The 13,070-nt window shown below is 42.8% G+C and overlaps 1 long non-coding RNA gene across 1 annotated transcript in view; it reads left to right on the top strand.

The window, feature by feature from the left end:
- The first annotated feature begins 894 nt into the window (after positions 1-894).
- The window catches only part of LOC125782184 (uncharacterized), a 61,337-nt gene continuing 49,161 nt past the window's right edge, over positions 895-13,070 (top strand). Inside the window, exon 1 of the long non-coding RNA XR_007424770.1 lies at positions 895-1,044. This is a non-coding gene — a long non-coding RNA (uncharacterized LOC125782184). The remainder of the gene's footprint in view (positions 1,045-13,070) is intronic.

Below are 13,070 nucleotides of genomic sequence, written 5' to 3'. Positions count from 1 at the left end.
TGTTTGTTTGTAATTAGAAACAAGTACTAAATTTTAAAAAATATATACTCTAACAACTAATGTTATATACATTTATGAGCAGAAAAGTTGTCCCACATCACAAAACAAGCTGTATAGCATTATATCTGTGTTCTATATTTTTGGGCGGAGGGAAACTGTCCATAAATACTGCGTGACTTGTGCTTTAAGCTTCTATGGCTAAAAAGACCATATATTTTTTATGTATTGTTTTTTATCTTAATTTAAATTAATATATATATATATATGGCAAATTAAGAGAGCACTTCAGTTTCTGAATCAGTTTCTCTGATTTTGCTATTTATAGGTTTATGTTTGAGTAAAATGAACATTGTTGTTTTATTCTATAAACTACAGACAACATTTCTCCCAAATTCCAAATAAAAATATTGTTATCTGCAGCATTTATGTGCAGAAAATAAGAAATGACTGAAATAACAATAACAAATAGCAGAGCTTTCAGACCTCAAATAATGCAAAGAAATCAATATTATTTTCATAAAGTTTTAAGAGTTCAGAAATCAATATTTAGTGGAATAATCCTAGTTTATAATCACAGATTTTTTTTAATGCATCTTGGCATCATGTTCTCCTCCACCAATCTTACACACTGCTTTTGGATAACTTTATGCTTTACACTCCTGGTGCAAAAATTCAAGCAGTTCAGCCTGGTTTGATGGCTTGTGATCACTTAAAACTTATCATAAGTGGTATCCTTATTTATTTATTTATTTATATGTGCATGTATGTATACTTCTGTCATATTTCGTCCTCCATATGTAATCAGACTGGAGAGTGTGCAGGCAGGAGATGATACAATTTTGGGTCCGCGCATGCGCAGAGCCGCGGAGCAGCTGATATCGGTGGGTAGCAGAACTCGGCGGAACACCAGGAGCGCGTTAACCCGCATCACAGCGGCGGCGGCAGGTTTATCCGGCTGCGTCAGATTCCGCAGGACCGCTGCCCGGAGTCCCGCGGCCGAGGAGAGCTGATCCGGATCGGTGTGGCGGGTCGGAGCGCTGTGATGTATGAATTCGCTTTATTTGTTTGTTTTTAAATAATCCGAATTAAGATTAAAGCGCGGTGATTTAGAGAGAGGGGAGAAGCGGGGCTGGATCCGGAGACTGCGCAGTCCGGGGATAGATATGGCGAATTTACACTCAGAGAGTGATTTCTGGGAGGAGGGGAGTGAAAAAGAGTGATTAGGAGTGCAGGTGGGGGGTGATGTAAAGGGAGTGATAAAGAGTGTTTAGGAGCGCAGGTGGGGGGTGATGTGAGGGAATAGAGAGTGTTTAGGAGTGCAGGTTGGGGGTGATATGGGGAGTGATAAAGAGTATTTAGGAGTGCAGGTTGGGGGTGATGTGGGATAAAGGGTGTTTTTAAAAGTGCAGATTTGGGTGATGTGGGCAGTGATAAAGATTGTTTAGTAGGGGTGATAAGAGTGTTTAGGAGTGGGGGTTGAGGGTGATGTGAGGAGTGATAAAGAGTGTTTAGGAGTGCGGGTTGAGGGTGATGTGAGGACTGATAAAGAGTGTTTAGGAGTGCAGGTTGGGGGTGATGTGGGGAGTGATAAAGAGTGTTTAGGACTGCTGTTGGTGGGCGATAGAGTGATTAGAAGTTCAGATTGTGGTGATGTAGGGAGTGATAAAGGGTGTTTAGGAGTGCAGATTTGGGGGTGATGTAGGGAGTGATGCAGAATGTTTAGAAATGCAGGTTGGGGGTGATGTGGGGGAATAGAGAGTGTTTTGGAGTCCTGTTGGCAGGTGATAAAGATTGTTCAGGAGTGCATAAATGAGGGTGATAAAAATTGATTAGTAGTGCAAGTTGAGGGTGCTGTGAGGAGTGATAAAGAGTGTTTAGTAGTGCAAGTTAGGGGTGATGTGGGGGAATAAAGAGTGATTAGGAGTGAAGGTTGGGGGTGATGTGAGGGGAGTGATAAACAGTGTTTAGGCGTGCAGGTTGGGGGTGATGTAAAGGGAGTGATAAAGAGTGTTTAGTAGCGGTGATAAGAGTGTTTAGGAGTGCAGGTGGGGAGTGATGTGAGGAAATAGAGAGTGTTTAGGAGTACAGGTTGGGGGTGATGTGGGGAGTGATAAAGAGTGTTTAGTAGTGCAAGTTAGGGGTGATGTGGGGGAATAAAGAGTGATTAGGAGTGAAGGTTGGGGGTGATGTGAGGGGAGTGATAAACAGTGTTTAGGCGTGCAGGTTGGGGGTGATGTAAAGGGAGTGATAAAGAGTGTTTAGTAGCGGTGATAAGAGTGTTTAGGAGTGCAGGTGGGGAGTGATGTGAGGAAATAGAGAGTGTTTAGGAGTACAGGTTGGGGGTGATGTGGGGAGTGATAAAGAGTGTTTAGTAGGGGTGATAAGAGTGTTTAGGAGTGCAGGTGGGGGGTGATGTGAGGAAATAGAGAGTGTTTAGGAGTGCAGGTGGGGGTGATGTGGGCAGTGATAAAGAATGTTTAGGAGTGCTGTTGGTGGGTGATAGAGTGATTAGAAGTTCAGATTGTGGTGATGTAGGGAGTGATAAAAAGTGTTTATGAGTGCAGATTTGGGGGTGATGTAGGGAGTGATGCAGAATGTTTAGGAATGCAGGTTGGGGGTGATGTGGGGGAATAGAGAGTCATGGAGTCCTATTGGCAGGTGATGAAGATTGTTCAGGAGTGCATAAATGAGGGTGATAAAATTGATTAGTAGTGCAAGTTGAGGGTGCTGTAAGGAGTGATAAAGAGTGTTCAGAAGTGCAGGTTGTGGTGATGTGGGGAGTGATGAAGAGTGTTTAGGAGTGCAGGTTGGGTGTTATATGAGGAGTGATAAAGAGTTTTGAGGGGTGATGTGGGGGGATAAAGAGTGTTTACGAGTGCAGGTTGGGTGTTATATGAGGAGTGATAAAGAGTTTTGAGGGGTGATGTGGGGGGATAAAGAGTGTTTAGGAGTGCAGTTTGGGGGTGATGTGGAAAGTGATTAAAAGAGTGTTTAGCAGTGCAGGTTGGGGTCATGTGAGGGGAGTGATAAAGAGTGTTTAGGAGTGCATGTTGGGTGTGATTTCAGCATTGATAAAGAGTGTTTAGGAGTGCAGATTTGGGATGATGTGGGGGAATAAAGAGTGATTTGGAGTGCAGGTTGGGGCTGATGTGGGGAGTGAGTAAAAGAGTGTTTAGGAGTGCAGGCTGGGGGTGATGTGGGGGAATAGATCGTGTTTAGGAGCGCAGGTTGGGGCTGATGTGGGGAGTGAGTAAAAGAGTGTTTAGGAGTGCAGGCTGGGGGGGATGTGGGTAGTACTTAAGAGTGTTTATGAGTGCATGTTGGGGTGATGTGAGGGGAGTAATAAAGAGTGTTTAGGAGTGCAGGTTGGGGTGATGGGAGGGATGATAAAGAATGTTTAGGAGTGCAGGTTGGGGGTGATGTGGGGAGTGATAAAGAGTGTTTATGAGTGCAGGTTGGGGTGATGTGGGGAGTGATAAAGAGTGTTTATGAGTGCAGGTTGGGGGTGATGTGGGGAGTGATAAAGAGTGTTTATGAGTGCAGATTGGGGTGATGTGGAGAGTGATAAAGAATGTTTAGGAGTGCAGGTTGGGGGTGATGTGGGGAGTGATAAAGAGTGTTTATGAGTGCAGGTTGGGGTGATGTGGGGAGTGATAAAGAGTGTTTAGGAGTGCAGGTTGGGGGTGATGTGGGGAGTGATAAAGAGTGTTTATGAGTGCAGATTGGGGTGATGTGGAGAGTGATAAAGAGTGTTTATGAGTGCAGATTGGGGTGATGTGGGGAGTGATAAATAGTGTTTAGGAGTGCAGGTTGGGGTGATGTGAGGAGTGATAAAGAGTGTTTAGAAGTGCAAGTTTGGGGTGATGTGAGGGGAATAATAAAGAGTGTTTAGGAGTGTAGGTTGGGGATGATGTGGGGAGTGATAAAGAGTGTTTATGAGTGCAGATTGGGGTGATGTGGAGAGTGATAAAGAGTGTTTATGAGTGCAGGTTGGGGTGATGTGAGGAGTGATAAAGAGTGTTTAGAAGTGCAAGTTTGGGGTGATGTGAGGGGAATAATAAAGAGTGTTTAGGAGTGTAGGTTGGGGATGATGTGGGGAGTGATAAAGAGTGTTTATGAGTGCAGATTGGGGTGATGTGGAGAGTGATAAAGAGTGTTTATGAGTGCAGATTGGGGTGATGTGGGGAGTGATAAATAGTGTTTAGGAGTGCAGGTTGGGGTGATGTGGGGAGTGATAAAGAGTGTTTATGAGTGCAGGTTGGGGATGATGTGGGGAGTGATAAAGAGTGTTTATGAGTGCAGGTTGGGGATGATGTGGGGAGTGATAAAGAGTGTTTATGAGTGCAGATTGGGGGTGATGTGGCGGGTGATAAAGAGTGTTTAGGAGTGCAGATTGGGGGGAAGTGGGTAGTACTTAAGAGTGTTTATGAGTGCAGATTGGGGGTGATGTGGGGAGTGATAAAGAGTGTTTATGAGTGCAGATTGGGGGTGATGTGGAGAGTGATAAAGAGTGTTTATGAGTGCAGATTGGGGGTGATGTGGGGAGTGATAAAGAGTGTTTATGAGTGCAGATTGGGGGTGATGTGGGGAGTGATAAAGAGTGTTTATGAGTGCAGATTGGGGGTGATGTGGGGAGTGATAAAGAGTGTTTATGAGTGCAGATTGGGGGTGATGTGGTGGGTGATAAAGAGTGTTTAGGAGTGCAGATTGGGGGGAAGTGGGTAGTACTTAAGAGTGTTTATGAGTGCATGTTGGGGTGATGTAAGGAGTGATAAAGAGTGAGTGCAGATTGGGGGTGATGTGAGGAGAGATTAAAAGAGTGTTTATGAGTGCAGGTTGGGGTGATGTGGGGGGAGTGATGAAGAGTGATTAGGAGTGCAGGTCTGGGGTGATGTGGGGGAGTGATGAAGAGTGATTAGGAGTGCAGGTTGGAGGGGTGATGTGGGGGAGTGATGAAGAGTGATTAGGAGTGCAGATTGGGGGTGATGTGAGGGGTGGTAAGGTTAGATTAGAACAGACGTTTATATAAATAAAATATATAAACTACAGTGGCTTGCAAAAGTAATCATACCCCTTAAACTTTTTCACAATTTGTAACATTAAAACACAAACTTAAATGTATTCTATTAAGATTTTAAGTGATTAAGTAGCACTTCACATAATTGTGAAGTTAAATTAAAATGATGCATTGTTTTTTTATAAAATAAAAGTGTTTATAAAATCCGAAAAGTGTGATGTGCAAAAGTATTCAGCCCCTTTTACTCTGAACTCCCTAAATAAAATGAGTTATTGGAGTTAATCCAGCTGTGTGTAATTTAGTATCAGTATAAATACAGCTGTTCTGTGAAGGCCTCAGTGGTTTGTTAGTGAACACTAGTGAGCAAACAGCATCATGAAGACCAATAAAGGAACTCAGCAGACAGATCAGAGATAAAGTTAATGTGGAGAAGAAGTTTAAAGCAGGGTTAGGTTATAAAAACACATCCCAAGCTTTGATCATCTTAAGTAGCTCTGTTCCATCCATCAATCCATCATCCACAAATGAAGGAAAATGTTTTCTACACCTGTTTTTAAAAACCTACCAAGACATGACCATCAAGCAAAGAGAGCACTGGATTAGAGATGCAGCCAAGAGACCCATGATCACTCTGGAGGAGCTGCAGAGATCCACAGATCAGGTGGATCAGGAGAATCTGTCTACAGGACAACTATAAGTCCTGCTATAACTCCACAAATCTGACCTTTATAAAATAGTAGCAAGATAAAAGCCACTGTTAAAAGAAAGACCTAAAAAGTGCTGTTTGTACATCAAACATGTGGAAGAAGATTCTGTGGTCAGATAAGACGAAAGTTGAACACTGTGAAACATGGTGGTGGCAGCATCATGCTGTGGGGATGCTTTTCTTTCTTCAGCAGGGACAGATTTAGGAAGCTGGTCAGAGTTGATGGATGGAAGATGGATGGAGATAAATAAATACAGGACAATCCTGGAAGAAGAAAAGCTGGAGTTGGAGGCTGTAAAAAGAGACTTGGGGCCTTCCAGCAAGACGATGACCGTAAACATACAGCACTACAGAGCTGCAGTGGAAAGATTTAATGGTTTAGATCAGAGAATATTTGTGTTACAATGATTGATCCAGTCCTAAATCCTATTGATCTTGTGTGGAGAGACATGAAAACTGCTGTTCACTGACGCTCTCCATCCAACCTGACTAAGCTTGAGCTGTTTTATAAAGAAAAATGGAGCAAAAATCTCTACAGTCTCTAGATCAGGGGTCCGGACCGTCGCCATTTTTAACTTGCGTTATGATTCAGTATTATATCCTGTATACTGAAGAAGTCTATAGTGGTTCTGTCAGTGTTTTATGTCATCAACAACTGAAAGACAAAACAAACTACACATACTATTCAGTATATTTCAACAATATGTATTGTTTTAAACAGGCCTGTCACAATAATTACATTATCAATCTATCATAAAATAATGGAAACACCCTCAATAATTCAACATATCGAGTCTATAAATGTGAATCTGTAGGTTCACTTTGTTTCAAAATGCTATATTTATTCTATTTAATTTTATTTATATTAGATTTAGGCCTGCCTGTCATAATAATAACTACATTAATGATAAATCGTACAATATATGGAGAAATGTTTGCTGAACTCGGCCAAAATATCAGCTTTTTTTAGAAACAGTAGTTTTATTTTATTTAATATTATTACTGGATCAGACTTTATTATGTTGTGGGTAAAACTGAAGGGGGAGTTGCCAATGCTTTTTGTCCCCTGGGGGCTGCCGTAGTTTTGAGGTAGGGTGAATACTCTTGCACATCACACTTTTTTTCAGATTTTTATTTGATTAAATTTTTTAAATCTTTGTAGTATTTTCGTTCCACTTCACAATTATCTGCTGTTTTGTGTTGGTTTACCAATTAAAATCTCAATAAAATACATTAGGGGTGGGAATCGATTACTATCTCACGATTCGATTCGATTCCGATTTTGGGGGCCACGATTCGATTCAAAATCGATTTTTGATTCAAAACGATTTGAATTATAACAATTTCTGCTTCTGGCTTATGAATCTTATTGAAAAAAAACCCTCCATAATATACACTGGTCCTGGAGCAAGTAATGTGTTACAAAAACAATAAAATGTGCAGGAATGTGGGTCCTCAGTGACAGAGGAATCACTGGGATATCACAATGACGTTAATGAACAATAAATACATAAATAAACTAGAAAAGGCAAAGTTCGTGAACGAACTTTAAGTTGGCTTGGAAAAGAGCGCTAATAACGTTAAAAAGTTAAAATGGTTGACAGAAACTTAAAAAGCTGTTTCTGTCTGAAGAGTGTGAAGAGTCGTTGCTATGCTGTTAACTTTTGGCTAAAAGCTAAATACCAAAAACGCTGTAATCTAAAAACGTTTGGTTAAACGCTTAAATCTAAAAACATTTGGTTAAACGCTGAAATCTAAAAACCTTTGGTTAATTGCTTACATCTAGAAATGTTTTGTAAGATGCTGAAATCCAAAAACTTTTGGTTAAACACTGAAATCTTAAATCGTTTGTTTAACAGCTGAAATCTAAAAACTTTTGGTTAAACGCTGAAATCTTAAAACGTTTGTTTTCATGTTGAAATCTCGAAACTTTTGGTTAAATGCTGAAATCTAAAAACTTTTGGTTAAATGTTGAAATCTAAAAAATTTTGGTTAAGTGCTGAAATCTAAAACTTTTGGTTACATGCTGAAATCTAAAAACTTTCCAGGTGGTTGCTAAGGTGTTGCTATAGTATCTGGGGTGGTTGCTGAGGTGTTGCTAGGTGGTTGCTAAGGTGTTGCTATGGTATCCAGGGTGGTTGCTAAGGAGTTGCTAGGTGGTTGCTAAGGTGTTGCTATGGTATCCAGGGTGGTTGCTAAGGTGTTGCTATGGTATCCAGGGTGGTTGCTAAGGTGTTGCTAGGCAGTTGCTAAGTGGTTGCTAGGCAGTTGCTAACGTTTTCCAAGTGGTTGCTAGGCAGTTGCTAAGTGGTTGCTAGGCAGTTGCTAACATTTTCCAGGTGGTTGCTAAGTGGTTGCTAGGTAGTTGCTAACATATTCCAGGTGGTTGCTAGGCAGCTGCTAAGTGGTTGCTAGGCAGTTGCTAACGTTTTCCAGGTGGTTGCTAAGTGGTTGCTAGGCAGTTGCTAACGTTTTCCAGGTGGTTGCTAGGCAGTTGCTAAGTGGTTGCTAGGCAGTTGCTAAGTGGTTGCTAGGCAGTTGCTAACGTTTTCCAAGTGGTTGCTAGGCAGTTGCTAAGTGGTTGCTAGGCAGTTGCTAACGTTTTCCAGGTGGTTGCTAAGTGGTTGCTAACTGGTTGCTAGGCAGTTGCTATCATTTCTAAAGTGGTTGCTAAGTGGTTGCTAGGCAGTTGCTAACGTTTTCCTAGTGGTTGCTAAGTGGTTGCTAGGTAGTTGCTAACATATTCCAGGTGGTTGCTAGGCAGCTGCTAAGTGGTTGCTAGGCAGTTGCTAACGTTTTCCAGGTGGTTGCTAAGTGGTTGCTTGGCAGTTGCTAACGTTTTCCAGGTGGTTGCTAGGCAGTTGCTAAGTGGTTGCTAGGCAGTTGCTAACGTTTTCCAAGTGGTTGCTAGGCAGTTGCTAAGTGGTTGCTAGGCAGTTGCTAACGTTTTCCAGGTGGTTGCTAAGTGGTTGCTAGGCAGTTGCTAACGTTTTCCAGGTGGTTGTTAGGCAGTTGCTAAGTGGTTGCTAGGCAGTTGCTAACGTTTTCCAGGTGGTTGCTCAGTGGTTGCTAGGCAGTTGCTAACGTTTTCCAGGTGGTTGCTAAGTGGTTGCTAGGCAGTTGCTAACCTATTCCAGGTGGTTGCTAGGCAGTTGCTAAGTGGTTGCTAGGCAGTTGCTAACGTTTTCCAAGTGGTTGCTAGGCAGTTGCTAAGTGGTTGCTAGGCAGTTGCTAACGTTTTCCAGGTGGTTGCTAAGTGGTTGCTAGGCAGTTGCTAACGTTTTCCAGGTGGTTGCTAGGCAGTTGCTAAGTGGTTGCTAGGCAGTTGCTAACGTTTTCCAAGTGGTTGCAAGGCAGTTGCTAAGTGGTTGCTAGGCAGTTGCTAACGTTTTCCAGGTGGTTGCTAAGTGGTTGCTAGGCAGTTGCTAACATTTTCCAGGTGGTTGCTAGGCAGTTGCTAAGTTGTTGCTAGGCAGTTGCTAACGTTTTCCAGGTGGTTGCTAAGTGGTTGCTAGGCAGTTGCTAACGTATTCCAGGTGGTTGCTAGGCAGTTGCTAAGTGGTTGCTAGGCAGTTGCTAACGTTTTCCAGGTGGTTGCTCAGTGGTTGCTAGGCAGTTGCTAACGTTTTCCAGGTGGTTGCTAAGTGGTTGCTAGGCAGTTGCTAACGTATTCCAGGTGGTTGCTAGGCAGTTGCTAACGTTTTCCAAGTGGTTGCTAGGCAGTTGCTAAGTGGTTGCTAGGCAGTTGCTAACGTTTTCCAGGTGGTTGCTAAGGTGTTGCTAAGTGGTTGCTAGGCAGTTGCTAACGTTTTCCAGGTGGTTGCTAAGGTGGTTGCTAAGCAGTTATTAGGTGGTTGCTAAGCCCTGGCTGGGGTGCCGGGGTGTCCAAACTTTTGACTGATAGCTGCTCCATACAGCAGCTCCTCCATACACTCACAGTACTGGAGGAGCAGGGGAGAGAAGGGGTTCCGTGCGCAGAGCTGCTCGTGTGTGAGATGGAACTCTGGGCCCCCCATTCATTTCTATGGGAAAACTTCGTACGACATTTGTACGAAAACCGTACGACGTATCGTCGAAACGTTAAAATTTTCGGAAAGAACGCGGTAAGTTCTATAGACCGTCCGATTTTTGTCTTTGTATGTCAAAAATTGTTACCTACACAAACGTTCAAAGTTGTCCCCCATTCATTTCCTATGGGAAAAAAAAGCGTACGTTTACGAAGTTTTTACGAAAACCGTACGATGTATCGCTTAAAAAAGCACAAGCAACCTAATCGGGTATAGGTCCTACGATACTGCAAAATTTCGTGATTCTACGTCAAAAGCCCTAGGAGGAGATGCGTATAGAAATTTGAGCGCGGAATAATAATAATAACTAGAAAAGGTAAAGTTCGTGAACGAACTTTAAGTTGGCTTGGAAAAGAACGCTAATAACGTTAAAAAGTTAAAATGGTTGCTAAGCTTTTTCCGTCTGAAGAGTGTGAAGAGTCATTGACATGCTGTTAACTTTTGGCTAAACGCTAAATGCTAAAAATGCTGAAATCTAAAAACATTCGGTTAAACGCTGAAATCTAAAAACGTTTGATTAAACGCTGAAATCTAAAAACGTTTGGTTAAACGCTGAAATCTAAAAACATTTGGTTAAACGCTGAAATCTAAAAACGTTTGATTAAACGCTGAAATCTAAAAACGTTTGGTTACACGCTGAAATCTAAAAACGCTTGTTTAAATGCTGAAATCGTAAAACTTTTGGTTAAACTTTTGATTGCTAATGTGTTGCTAGGCAGTTGCTATCATTTCTGAAAAGGTTGCTAAGCTGTTGCTAGGCAGTTGCTAATGTTTTCCAGGTGGTTGCTAAGCTATTGCTAACTGGTTGCTAGGCAATTGCTAACATATACCAGGTAGTTGCTAAGGTGTTGCTAGGTGGTTGCTAGGGTGTTGCTAGGTTGTTGCTAAGGTGTTGCTATGGTATCTGGGGTGGTTGCTAAGATGTTGCTACGTGGTTGCTAGGGTGTTGCTATGGTATCCGGGGTGGTTGCTAAGGTGTCGCTAGGTGGTTGCTAGGGTGTTGCTAGGTGGATGCTAAGGTGTTGCTATGGTATCTGGGGTGGTTGCTAGGGTGTTGCTAGGTGGATGCTAAGGTGTTGCTATGGTATCTGGGGTGGTTGCTAAGGTGTTTCTAAGTGGTTGCTAAGTGGTTGCTAGGCAGTTGCTAACGTATTCCAGGTGGTTGCTAGGCAGTTGCTAAGTGGTTGCCAGGCAGTTGCTAACGTTTTCCAAGTGGTTGCTAGGCAGTTGCTAAGTGGTTGCTAGGCAGTTGCTAACGTTTTCCAGGTGGTTGCTAAGTGGTTGCTAGGCAGTTTCTAACGTATTCCAGGTGGTTGCTAGGCAGTTGCTAAGTGGTTGCTAGGCAGTTGCTAACGTTTTCCAAGTGGTTGCTAGGCAGTTGCTAAGTGGTTGCTAGGCAGTTGCTAACGTTTTCCAGGTGGTTGCTAAGTGGTTGCTAGGCAGTTGCTAACGATTTCCAGGTGGTTGCTAGGCAGTTGCTAAGTGGTTGCTAGGCAGTTGCTAACGTTTTCCAAGTGGTTGCTAGGCAGTTGCTAAGTGGGTGCTAGGCAGTTGCTAACGTTTTCCAAGTGGTTGCTAGGCAGTTGCTAAGTGGTTGCTAGGCAGTTGCTAACGTTTTCCAGGTGGTTGCTAAGTGGTTGCTAGGCAGTTGCTAACATTTTCCAGGTGGTTGCTAGGCAGTTGCTAAGTTGTTGCTAGGCAGTTGCTAACGTTTTCCAGGTGGTTGCTAAGTGGTTGCTAGGCAGTTGCTAACGTATTCCAGGTGGTTGCTAGGCAGTTGCTAAGTGGTTGCTAGGCAGTTGCTAACGTTTTCCAGGTGGTTGCTCAGTGGTTGCTAGGCAGTTGCTAACGTTTTCCAGGTGGTTGCTAAGTGGTTGCTAGGCAGTTGCTAACGTATTCCAGGTGGTTGCTAGGCAGTTGCTAACGTTTTCCAAGTGGTTGCTAGGCAGTTGCTAAGTGGTTGCTAGGCAGTTGCTAACGTTTTCCAGGTGGTTGCTAAGGTGTTGCTAAGTGGTTGCTAGGCAGTTGCTAACGTTTTCCAGGTGGTTGCTAAGGTGGTTGCTAAGCAGTTATTAGGTGGTTGCTAAGCCCTGGCTGGGGTGCCGGGGTGTCCAAACTTTTGACTGATAGCTGCTCCATACAGCAGCTCCTCCATACACTCGCAGTACTGGAGGAGCAGGGGAGAGAAGGGGTTCCGTGCGCAGAGCTGCTCGTGTGTGAGATGGAACTCTGGGCCCCCCATTCATTTCTATGGGAAAACTTCGTACGACATTTGTACGAAAACCGTACGACGTATCGTCGAAACGTTAAAATTTTCGGAAAGAACGCGGTAAGTTCTATAGACCGTCCGATTTTTGTCTTTGTATGTCAAAAATTGTTACCTACACAAACGTTCAAAGTTGTCCCCCATTCATTTCCTATGGGAAAAAAAAGCGTACGTTTACGAAGTTTTTACGAAAACCGTACGATGTATCGCTTAAAAAAGCACAAGCAACCTAATCGGGTATAGGTCCTACGATACTGCAAAATTTCGTGATTCTACGTCAAAAGCCCTAGGAGGAGATGCGTATAGAAATTTGAGCGCGGAATAATAATAATAATAATAATAATAACTAGAAAAGGTAAAGTTCGTGAACGAACTTTAAGTTGGCTTGGAAAAGAACGCTAATAACGTTAAAAAGTTAAAATGGTTGCTAAACGCTAAATGCCAAAAACACGGAAATCTAAAAACGTTTGGTTAAACGTTGAAATCTAAAAATGTTTGGTTAAACGCTGAAAACTAAAAATGTTTGGTTAAACCCTGAAATCTAAAAACATTTGGATAAATGCTAAAATCTTGAAAGTGGTTGCTAGGCAGTTGCTAACGTCTTACAGGTGGTTGCTAAGCTGTTGCTAAGCGGTTGTTAGTTATTTGCTAATGTATTACACATGGTTGCTAAGTGGTTGCAAGGCGGTTGCTAAACAGTTGCTTACGTTTTCCTAGTGGTTGCTAAGGTGTTGCTAAGTGGTTGCTAGGCAGTTGCTATCGTTTCTAATGTGGTTGCTAAGCTGTTGCTAGGCTGTTTCTAACGTTTTCCTGGTGGTTGCTAAGGTGTTGCTAACTGGTTGCTAGGCAGTTGCTATAATTTCTAAAGTGGTTGCTAAGTGGTTGCTAGGCCGTTGCTAACGTTTTCCAGGTGGTTGCTAAGGTGTTGCTAAGTGGTTGCTAGGCAGTTGCTAACGTTTTCCAGGTGGTTGCTAAGGTGTTGCTAACTGGTTGCTAGGCAGTTGCTATAATTTC

The sequence above is a fragment of the Astyanax mexicanus genome, chromosome 16 (genome assembly GCF_023375975.1).
Source record: "Astyanax mexicanus isolate ESR-SI-001 chromosome 16, AstMex3_surface, whole genome shotgun sequence".
In the NCBI taxonomy this organism is placed as follows: Eukaryota; Metazoa; Chordata; class Actinopteri; order Characiformes; family Acestrorhamphidae; genus Astyanax; species Astyanax mexicanus.
Note: the sequence above shows the minus strand (reverse complement) of the source record. Positions and strands in the feature narration are given on the sequence as shown.